This window comes from Anthonomus grandis, chromosome 7 (genome assembly GCF_022605725.1).
Source record: "Anthonomus grandis grandis chromosome 7, icAntGran1.3, whole genome shotgun sequence".
Lineage (NCBI taxonomy): Eukaryota > Metazoa > Arthropoda > Insecta > Coleoptera > Curculionidae > Anthonomus > Anthonomus grandis.
Genome location: NC_065552.1, coordinates 27,572,216 through 27,582,834, shown reverse-complemented (window position 1 = coordinate 27,582,834; position 10,619 = coordinate 27,572,216). Strand labels below are relative to the sequence as shown.

Here is a 10,619-nt window from a genome sequence, read left to right as displayed (position 1 = left end):
AGATATGTCACTGATAAAAATGGTAAACAAAAAAGGAGCAAGATTGCTACCCTTAGGAGGCAGGGATAATTGGACAATATTTAGTACGAACCGTTACCACCTGAAGGTGTTTACAATTTCTTGAAAAACAATTGCCTATTCTGCTGAAATATCTTCCATTAGAAACACCCATAAATATGTGGTTTATGCATAATGGCACTCCACCTCATTTTAGCTTATTAATTAGAGAGCATCTAAATAGAGTTTATGGAGACCAGTGGATAGGTCGATCAGGACCTGTATTGTGGCCGGCTAGATCACCAGATATAAATCCTAAAGATTTCTTTTCCTGAGGTGAGTTAAAACGACGTGTTTCCGATACGCCTGTGGAAACTGAAGGTGATGTTCGTCAAAGAATTTTCCACTAGAGCCAGAAAATGAAAAATAACATCCAAATGCTGTGCGGAGTGCAACAAGGATTGATTCGTCGAGCTCGAGAGTGTAACAGGCAAGGTGGTGCTCACTTTACGCAATTTTCGTAAATTTCATAGGAAAATAAGATTTTTTGGTCAGTTGCTCTATCTATATAGGATAGCACAAAATAGTTTTGATTTTGGTCTGTAGTATCTCGTTTCGAGATTTTTCAACCTCTCGCAGACATCCTGTATATCGGAGTCAAGAAATGTGTTTTTCAGAAGTCTTGAAAACATTTAGAATCAAAAGAGATTATGAAATATTATTATTATATTATTATATTTATATATATATAAAACAAAATAGATAATGTAGAGGTTTAGTTGGGGAACACGCACAATTTTACAATCAAGATTGTAACCGAAATTATAATTGGGAATTGGAACTTTATATTTTTCATAAGTAGCTGAAAAATGATGTCAAACTAATTAACTATATCCTGACCACCTACAGCAAATCTTCCATTTAACTGCATACAATTGGAATCGAAGTTTGATCTTCGTAAGTTGTTTATGTATTTCCCAAAATTATTTGAATTTTGCTAAATCATGATTCATTTTAGCATTGTAGGATTTGCAACAATTATCAGTTACAACCTTGCACCTACTTCTTAAAGTAGAAACAGTTTAACAACATTTGATAACTTATTGTCTGAAAAAATATTTGAAATTTCCATTGTCTACCTTCTATAGACTGAATCTCTTCAGTCTATTTTCAATTCCTTCTGTATTGACATGCATCTTAATTTACCTATTAGAATACCTAAAACTAGTTTTACTACCGTCTACGTCGTGTCATCTTTTAATCCGGAATTCGCTGACTGTACTGTTTTTAATTCTGTTTTTTTTGATCATGAAGCAGTGCTGACTCAATTTTCTATAAAATCCAAAAAAATAAAATGGACAAGCAAATTACGACGTATTTTTGGAGATAAAAATTTTCTAAACTTCAAAAACTTATGTTAAACCACTGATTGGAACTTCCTCTCTGATGATGTCGATACTGAGTTTTCTAGGTTCACCAAGTCATTGTCTAGCCTTGCTTTCCAAGCCTTTACTTTTCGACCTGTCAAACTTAAACATCCTGGACCCTGGTCTTACGTTTATCTGCAAAGAATATGCGCTCATTAGGACATTTAAAGAAATTCTTGGACAGCGTCTTCTTACATGATTATGTAACACTTAACGAAAAAATGTATCACATTATACCATAAGCGCTGCCAAGGACATTTATTATAATAAAAGGCTGACCAAAGCCGGTAATGTTAGCAGGGAAACATGGTCCTTTGTGAATGACTTAAGAAATAAGCCTTCTTCGTCTGGCTAAACCCTTACTTCACCTGATTTCCTTAATAATTATATGTTAATAGAATATGTAAATGTTGCAAAAACTTGAAGAATACCATAACTTCTTCCTATGATCTACTTTTATACCAAATTTAATAAATAAGTCATTTCAAAATGGAGCTTTTCCAAGCTGCCTGAAGACGGCTATTAGTATTTCCCTATATAAAGAAGGTGTTAAGGAAGAAGTTTCCAACTATCGTCCAATTACACTCATCCCCACATTATTTAAGACCATTGAACGACTGGTTAAAGGAAGACTTCTATCTTTTCTGTTTAAATATAAAATACTTACTTCCCATCAATTTGGATTTTTGAGTAACAAATGCACCAACGATGCTTTGTTTTAAAGAAACGCCTCTCGAATGATTTAAGACTTATCTTAATAATAGAAGTCAGCTTGTAAGGGTTAACACGACGACGTCTTCTTGCAAGCCGATAGAATATGGGGTGCCTCAAGGATCAGTCTTGGACCCTATTTTATTTTAACTGTTTATAAATGATATCGCTAGTCTGGACATCAGCGGTAAAATCTGTCTGTTTGCGGAGGATACAAGTTTTACCTGGATCAACCCGGATATTAAGGCACTACATAGAATCGTATCAAATGACCTAGTCACAATTAAATCGTGGTGCGATTCTAATCTTCTGTGCCTTAACGTTTTTAAAACGAACGTTTTGTCTAAAAGAAACACGTTGGAACCTTTTGTACTTCTTAACACCAGTTTAGATGTCGTTGGTACTGTGAAGTTTTTGGGACTTATTAATTGTCGACAAGTCCTTAAAATGGGACTTGCACATTAATGCCTTATCCAAAAAATTAAGCTCTGCATGTTTTGCACTTGGATCGGTCCAGATAATTAAACTTGGCAATATCTAGATCTGTGTATTATGCTCTTTTTGAGTCGGACCTCCGATATGCCTTTCCATTCTGGGTACGTGTTGTGCAAAATAATTTGAGAGCATCTTTAAACTACAAAAGAGAGATAATCGTTCTTCACTGAGAGTAAGTAGTAGAACTCTCTGTTAATAATTCTTTAAAAAATATAAATTATTAACTTTTCCTTCTTTATTTATACTTGAATCCATTTGCTTAATTCGCAAGCATGTATCAACAGTTCCCGAAAGGCCTTTTCTCAAAATTACCTACTTAGGAATGGGGACATGATCTTTATCTTCCAACTACACGGTCAGAGTTAGTTAAAAGCTCTATCCTATTTATTACAAAAAAAATGCATAATCATCTTCCACTTGAAATCAAATCCATATCATCTTTTTCCACATTTCCCGAAGCTTTAAAATCACACTTTGGGGAGAGCATTATATGCAGTGAACCATTTTTTTAAATTAAATAATATTAGAAAGTTATAAATATTCATTTAATTAAACTTTTTACTTTTCTCACTTTTCTCTCTTATCTTTTTCTTTCTTTCTTTCTTTTTTCTCTCTATGTTTTAACTTTTATGTATTGCGATCTTTTGTATATTTTTTTAATTATTTTATAGCTTTGTCTACAAAATTTGTAATTTTTTTTTGACAATAAATCAGATTATTACTATTATTATCATTGAAAATTCAATTTTGGAAGTTTTATATTTTTTATGTGCTGATTTATATGCGTATCACTGGCTAAGTGAATGTCGATATAAAAGGGTCTTTTGTGCAAACGATATGGCGAGTTTGGTCCACTCACAACACATGTATTAATTTATTCTTTGTTCTGATATTAAAGGATAAATAATAGATTAGAAGAATAAACACGATTTTTATTAAAAGTAGATAAGCCGATTTTCGATATTTAACTTCTCAATTGGAGCACTGCATAAATGACATGACGTCGCACTTCTGTACTGGGATTCTAAAATTACGATTCGACACGATTACTCGATATGACTGATTCTAAATAAAATTTCCAATCGTGAGTGTCTTGCGGATTGTCTTGAATGTCTTGTCGATTTGTCGACGACACGCCTGGGTATAATTTTATATCGTATGCACCAGACTATATAGCTTCTTCCTTATTTAATACTTGCATAATGTGTCAGCATCATTTTTTAAACACAGTTGTTTCACATACGGTTTTCATTTGTATATCAAGAAGCTTTCTTAAACACAACAACTAATAGATCTAATTTAACCCTATTTATCACAACCTTCTGGTAATACTAGAGGCAGAGGAAGTAGAGTTACCATTGAATGGGCAGTTTTAGTATGTCAAGATTTTATGCCACAGATTGTTAGCAAAGAAGCATTAGACAAGATTTTAAATTTAGAGTTAGGGAAAGTAGGGAGTCGTTGGATCTATAAAATAACTGAAATTATTGACAATCACCTTGCTGATCGATTGATTAATTTTCCAAATATAAGAAATGAGAGACAACTTAATAAAGTAACATTTATAGAGAGATCCAATTTCTCTTGTGTTTTAGGTCCTATTATTTGCACCCATGTTGCCATATTAAAACCAAAAGTGGATGAACACAACAAGTTTTTGTGATTTTCCATGAATTCAATTATTATTTCCCAATGGATAGTGGCGGTTTTAAACGATTTTTTTTTATTTTAAAGAAATAGCAGGCACATATTTAAATTAAAAAACACGAAGGCGAAACAAATTACCAAAATAAATGAAAATTCTTAGTGTTTATCAATAGAAAAGATAATTGACGATTCCATCTATCAAATATTGGGGAAAATAACAAATATATAAAGTCCAGTGCAACTATATATTAGAATGGTCACCCGCCAAAACACCATCATTCCACCTGCCAAACAATGTCATCCACCTTCTATTTACATTGTTTGAGAAGTAAAATGCTGGAGTTTTGACGGGTGACCATTCTAATATATCGTTGCACTGGACTTTACCAAGAAACCTAAATCAAATCAAATAAAACGAGTTTAGCAGACGATTGAAATTTAGACTCACCCTTCTCGTCGCGATCGAATTCGAAATCGTGATCGTATCGAGATCGAGTCGTGATTTTATCCCAGCCGTTTCGATTTTCCGATATTCGAATTTCTGAGTATCGGCAACGCTGCAACTATGTCAATGTCATCCCATGACGAGAAAAAACTGGAAACGTGCTGCCAAATGTCAAGTCAAAATGAAAATACACTGGACTGACGGGAATCTGGACGGACGACGGACGGAAGGTACTGGCGTTTAATAGGGCGGGGAGACTTATTGTCCCTAAAAGAAACTGAAAAAATCTGTGAAATTGACTAATTTATTTGTGCTAGTGTGGCTGCATTTGAGCCAAAGTGTATAAAGTGATCGGTGTTCTGGATAATTGAAGTTTTCTGGCATTATTCACCAATACATTCGAGGTAAACATTAAAATAATGGGCTTCTTTGGATAGTTTTTGTCTCTTTGTTTGATATTGTTTTTCATCATTTTCTCCATTCATTATGAATATCTTTTTCAATTAGTCTTCTGGCTACAATTTAATTTCTGTACCTGTTTAATAATATTCTCTCTTTTCAATATAAAGTGGTGTTTAAAATGTTTATTCCTTCAGATTATCTAGGAAATTCTATTGACCAATTAATATATCTCATTGTACTAAATTAAAGTTACCCATAGAGTTTCTGTAACTTAAAACTTATAATAAATGATAATAATAATAAACAATCTTTATTTCATAATTATGTTGATACTTAAAATAAAATAGGTATACAGAGTACATCATAAACATAATAATATAGGAAAACTTCACAATTTATTTACCCTATCAAAATACTCATGAATAGCGTGGGGTTCAATTTTTGGCAATGTTTTAATGCTTACTGGTATAGTCTACCAGTAAAATGGTTCCTTTTTATGCACAACAAGTCTGTGTTTGGGATATATATAGTTGTATGTTCATTGTATAATGTAAGCATTCTTGGATATATATGGCATATAGGATGGTAAGTATTTTCAATTCTTTAAATTTCCCCAACAGGACTCCCTAGAATTAAGCTTTATTATTGTCCTAATTGCCCTTTTTTGACTAATAAATTATTTGCCTATATCCATACATTCTCCATACATCATAATGGCCTGTTTTATATGTGACTCAAAATTTTCCCGATATACCATTCTTGTTGTTTGACTGTTTACATATTTTGAAACAATTCAGAAAATATAACTAAATTTGTTTAGTTTTCTAGCCATAAAGTCTACATATTGGTCCCAGGTTACAGTATGATCTAATAAATACCTAAAAGTTTTGTTTTATTAACTATTAATATTTTTTCCTTTTGGATATTTATATGTTCTAGTATGTCCAATGCAGATCTTAGAGTTTTAAAAAGTTCCATGCTAATATTTGATTTATTTAAAACTAATTTAGCAAGCCAATTATTAGCTAGTATCCTAATGTCTTCTGTCTTGAAGAAAAGGAATGTTACAAGAAAACTAGTATTGTCAGCATAGTTGGTGATTTCAAAGTTATTACTCCTGTAGAAATCTTTGAGGTCATTTATGTAAATAAGGGCCTGATAATACTGTGCTGTGGGATATGTAAGCTAATATTTGCAATTTCTGAAAAGACCCCTTTCAATAGCTACTTTTTGTTGCCCTCCAGATAAGTAAGACTTAAACCACTTTAATGTTACATTACAAATTTCCTATAAGAATAACTTTTTAAATTTTATAATTTAAAGTGTCATATGCCTTGCTTAGATCAAGATAGACAACCCAAACCAACTCATTGGGATTTCAACTCTATCCGAAGATCTAAGTACATAATAAATTCAAAAATGTGTAGACTTGTTCTTTAAATAACTATGTTGTGATTTGCTTAGCAAGTTATTAGAAAGCATGAAATTTAAGATTAAGTCTATAATTGGTCTACAATTCTCAATATTAGACTTATCTCTATTTTATACATGCATGTAACAGTTGCTAGTTTAAGTTGCTAAAGCAATTTGCCAGACGAAATTGAATTATTTACAATGTATACCAATGGCTTAATGAAAGCTGTTATTGCATGTTTAACTAAAGAAGGCATCATAACAACTGCTGCACTTATTTTTAAAAAGTTTTAAGTATGTCAAAAATTTCTTTGTCATCAACCAACTCTAGAGGAATACTTTGTTTTATTGTCACTGCTTATGATTTTATTGCTGTAGTAATTTTCCTTTTTGTTAGTTTATAGTTTATCATATTCCTTTTTGGATTCTATATACATGTTCTGAAATATGCTATTTCTATTTTTTTAAACATATAACCTATCTAAATTAATTTTGCAATTCTCAATTTCCTGATCACACTGCCACAAAGTTTGGATTTATCTTTATTTTTAATATTAAACATTTTTAAAGGAAAACATCCATCAAATGTATGCACAATAATATTTTCAAAGAAATTCCACTGTTCATCAAGACAATTGTCTTCAATTTGATATAATTGTTTTCACCTATAATCTACATGTTTATATCTTGATATATGTAATATATAATTGCAACTTTACAGTGAATGAAAGAAAAAAGGCAAATATCATTAAACAGGCCAAAACATTGAAGTTCTTAAAGAATTTATCTTAGTATTATAGGAATGTATATTTTCATTACAAATAAATTTAGATATGTTGTTTTTTGCATATGACAAATATTCAAAAATAAAAGTGTAAGCACTGTTAATCTTCGGAGTTTTTTGAAGATATTTTTACATGATTCACTATATGACAGCTTTGTAATTACCTGAATTACCACTTTTTATTGTTTAAAAAGAGTTAAACCTAAAGTGAATTTCCCCAAAACGAAAGGAAATTGGATTTATGATGGGTCTTCATTTCCTCTTAATGATGCTAATTAAATTTTTTCTTGTATTATTGTTTTTTTTATTGACAACTTTGCAAACACCATTAAGGTGATTAATAACAGAGAAGTAGAATTAATACCTACATCCTATAGAGAACATAATAAAGAACATGAACACTGCTAATAACATAACATAAATATATATTAATCACCTAAAAATTTTGGGAATAATAAAAACTGAACCCTAATCTTAAACTGCAATTAGTCAAGCAGTTCATGAATAAAAACTTTCACCACAAATCTGAAGGAACAAATGTGGAAAATGTTTCTATGTGTGATTCCTAATTTACTGTTTAATACCCTGCCTTACTTGATTGGTTCAGGATATCACCTTCGATGAATCAATCAAATTCAATGAAAAAATTTTATTTGCATTCAATTACAACTTTACAGTGTTAGTTAGTTGCTAGCATTATCACAAAGAAAAAAGTAGACATATAAACAGGACGACATAAAAACATAGCCTAAGAATTCATGTGTAACATAAGAAAAATATAAACAAAATAGGTCCAAACAAACCAATTTCTTAAACAACTATTCAATTTCCAGTGATTTATCCAAAAATTCTTGCTATGTGTAATGAAATTTAGAAATTATTATGTTCTTTATCCTTATTTTAAATTTTCTTAACTGCCTAAGCTTAATGCCATACCAATTTTACATGATTCACTCTCTGACAGCTTTGCAATGATCTCTTTTTGAAGATTAAAAGCAGATAAAACACCCATAGAGATTCCCCAAAGACCATATACAAAACCATAGTCATCCCATATAGTGATTGGCTATGGAATATTCTCCTGTGTGGTTTTCTAATAATTTCTTGAATACAATATGTCACCCTTATCTTTTAATCTTATCACTTTTATCTTAGTATCAGAACTCCCATGCTTATATTTATTATGGACCATATCCACTGTCTGGCAGAGGCAGATCCACAACTCATTTTTGGACAAGGGGAGTTTCTTTTCCAACACAGTAGGTTAATAGAAATATTACAATACAGTGTAGCTAACCTTATAATAATGTATGAGTCACATAGCTTTTTAGAAGGGAAAATTTCCCCTGTTTCCTTCCTTTGGATCTGTACCCTGCTGCTGCTCATAGTGAGGATCCTTGCATAAATAAGTAGAGGTCTGCAATGCATGGAGTAAGGAGATTTGAGAAATTCTGTAATTCAGATGTGAATTAAAGAGAGCACACACTTATTTTCCAACAACTAATCCTAGCTCCTGGACCCTGATGACCCGATACAGACTGAAGAAAGTTTTCTGGCAAGAGTGGAAATATGCTTATTAAAATTCAGAGATCAGTATTTCTTGGCTTTCCTCTTGTTTTGCTACTATATGTAAAGATCCTTGCAAATCTTACTATAAGAGGATATTTTATCATTTTTGCCTTCAATACAATCATTCTGTGATAAAACCTGGACGTACAAGCAATTCATCAATCAGTATGATTGCATAAAATACTGCTATGACCCTAAATTCTTAATCACTTAATTAATTTAGAGGACATATCAGTTGGTTCTACTCCCACTGAACCAAATTTCTTGGATTTATTGTATTATTTAAAGATTTTAAGTATAATCTATCATCACCATGGTCAAAAATAGTTCAGATGTAAGGCAAACCATTAAATACAAAAAATGGATAAAAGACCTCAGTTAAAAATAAAACTTAAAAGGTATATCTTCTATAAAACTGCCGGAACAAATATGTTATGCCTAATTTGAGTGCTTTGGCCATTTAATTACCATAACATATGAAGGATAGCCTCACTTTAAAATTTATGTTTAAAAAATAAAATAACAGCTAGTCAATTTAAGTTTCTTATTTCTAGTGCTAAATAAATCATTATACTATTTTTATTTTCATAGCAATGGATAATAATAATACTAGACAAAACTACAATGTTTCAAAACTCATTCTAAGGAATGAATGAAATAACACTCCTAGTTACTTGTCTAAGTTTGGATATTTTTATTAATCTTCTAAACCTGATTAGTGCTGGAAAATCAGTCAGGAAATATTTTTAATTTAACAAAAATGCAGAGTAACTATTTGTCTAATTTTTGGTTCACAATTTGCCACCTTACAACTTTCTTTTACCTTCATCAAACACATTAGCCCTCTCATGATCCAGTTTCAAAAGACAACTAATAAATACCCAAACATTTTAGTAATTAGCAGCATTCAAATGCTGCTAGTTTGTTTAAAAAGTATATAGTAATTTAATAGCAAAGACATTTATGATATTATTTAACATCTTAACATTCAAAAAAAAATACATTTGAACAAAAGGATAGGTCTGTAGGGATACTCTGTGAGCCAAAAAGCAGAAAATATGAATGTAGTACTTACTGACTTTGTTTCTTCCTATTGGCTTTTTCAGATCTAACCTAGCATAAATAAGTAGTCAAAAAGGGCTCTAAAAAGCATAAAGTCTCTATTTATAAAGCTCTTAAAACATTATATGAAAAATAACAGATACCTGTCATAACACAAAATAGAAAACTGTAATACTTTGCCTGAAATATTTGGTAGATGACAATATCTCAGTTTTTAAAAATTAATGAAGACGCCTCCAATATGAAACAGCAATTTAAACAGTGGTCTACATGCTTAATATTAAACGATTTAACATGAAATTATTCATTGAAGATGTGACAAGCTTTAGACAAAATAAGTTTCTTTCTTGGATTTCTAAATATCCTTAGACTTACAATATTTCAAAGTCAAAAGGGGGATTTATAATATCAGTGAGTTACTGAGGAAGGAAGTTATTAAATTTGCAGCCTCAAGATAGAAATGTAGTCTCTAGGTTATAATATAAATAAAGAGATTACACAATTTCCAAGTAGGCCTAGCACATACCTAGTGTCTTTTAGTGGACCATTTGTCAAAGGCATTTGATTTTGAGAACCATTGAATTTTGCTGCACTACTATTGAGTACTCATAGATTACTATGAGTTAATAGAAATCATCATAGCTTTAATAGATCTTCTTATAGAAGG

The 10,619-nt window shown here is 31.1% G+C and overlaps 1 protein-coding gene across 2 annotated transcripts in view; it reads left to right on the top strand.

The window, feature by feature from the left end:
- The first annotated feature begins 4,907 nt into the window (after nucleotides 1-4,907).
- The window catches only part of LOC126738976 (titin), a 127,086-nt gene continuing 121,374 nt past the window's right edge, over nucleotides 4,908-10,619 (top strand). For both annotated transcript variants that reach the window (XM_050444488.1, XM_050444487.1), the window contains exon 1: nucleotides 4,908-5,126. The gene's annotated coding sequence lies outside the window, so the exon portion shown is untranslated. The remainder of the gene's footprint in view (nucleotides 5,127-10,619) is intronic.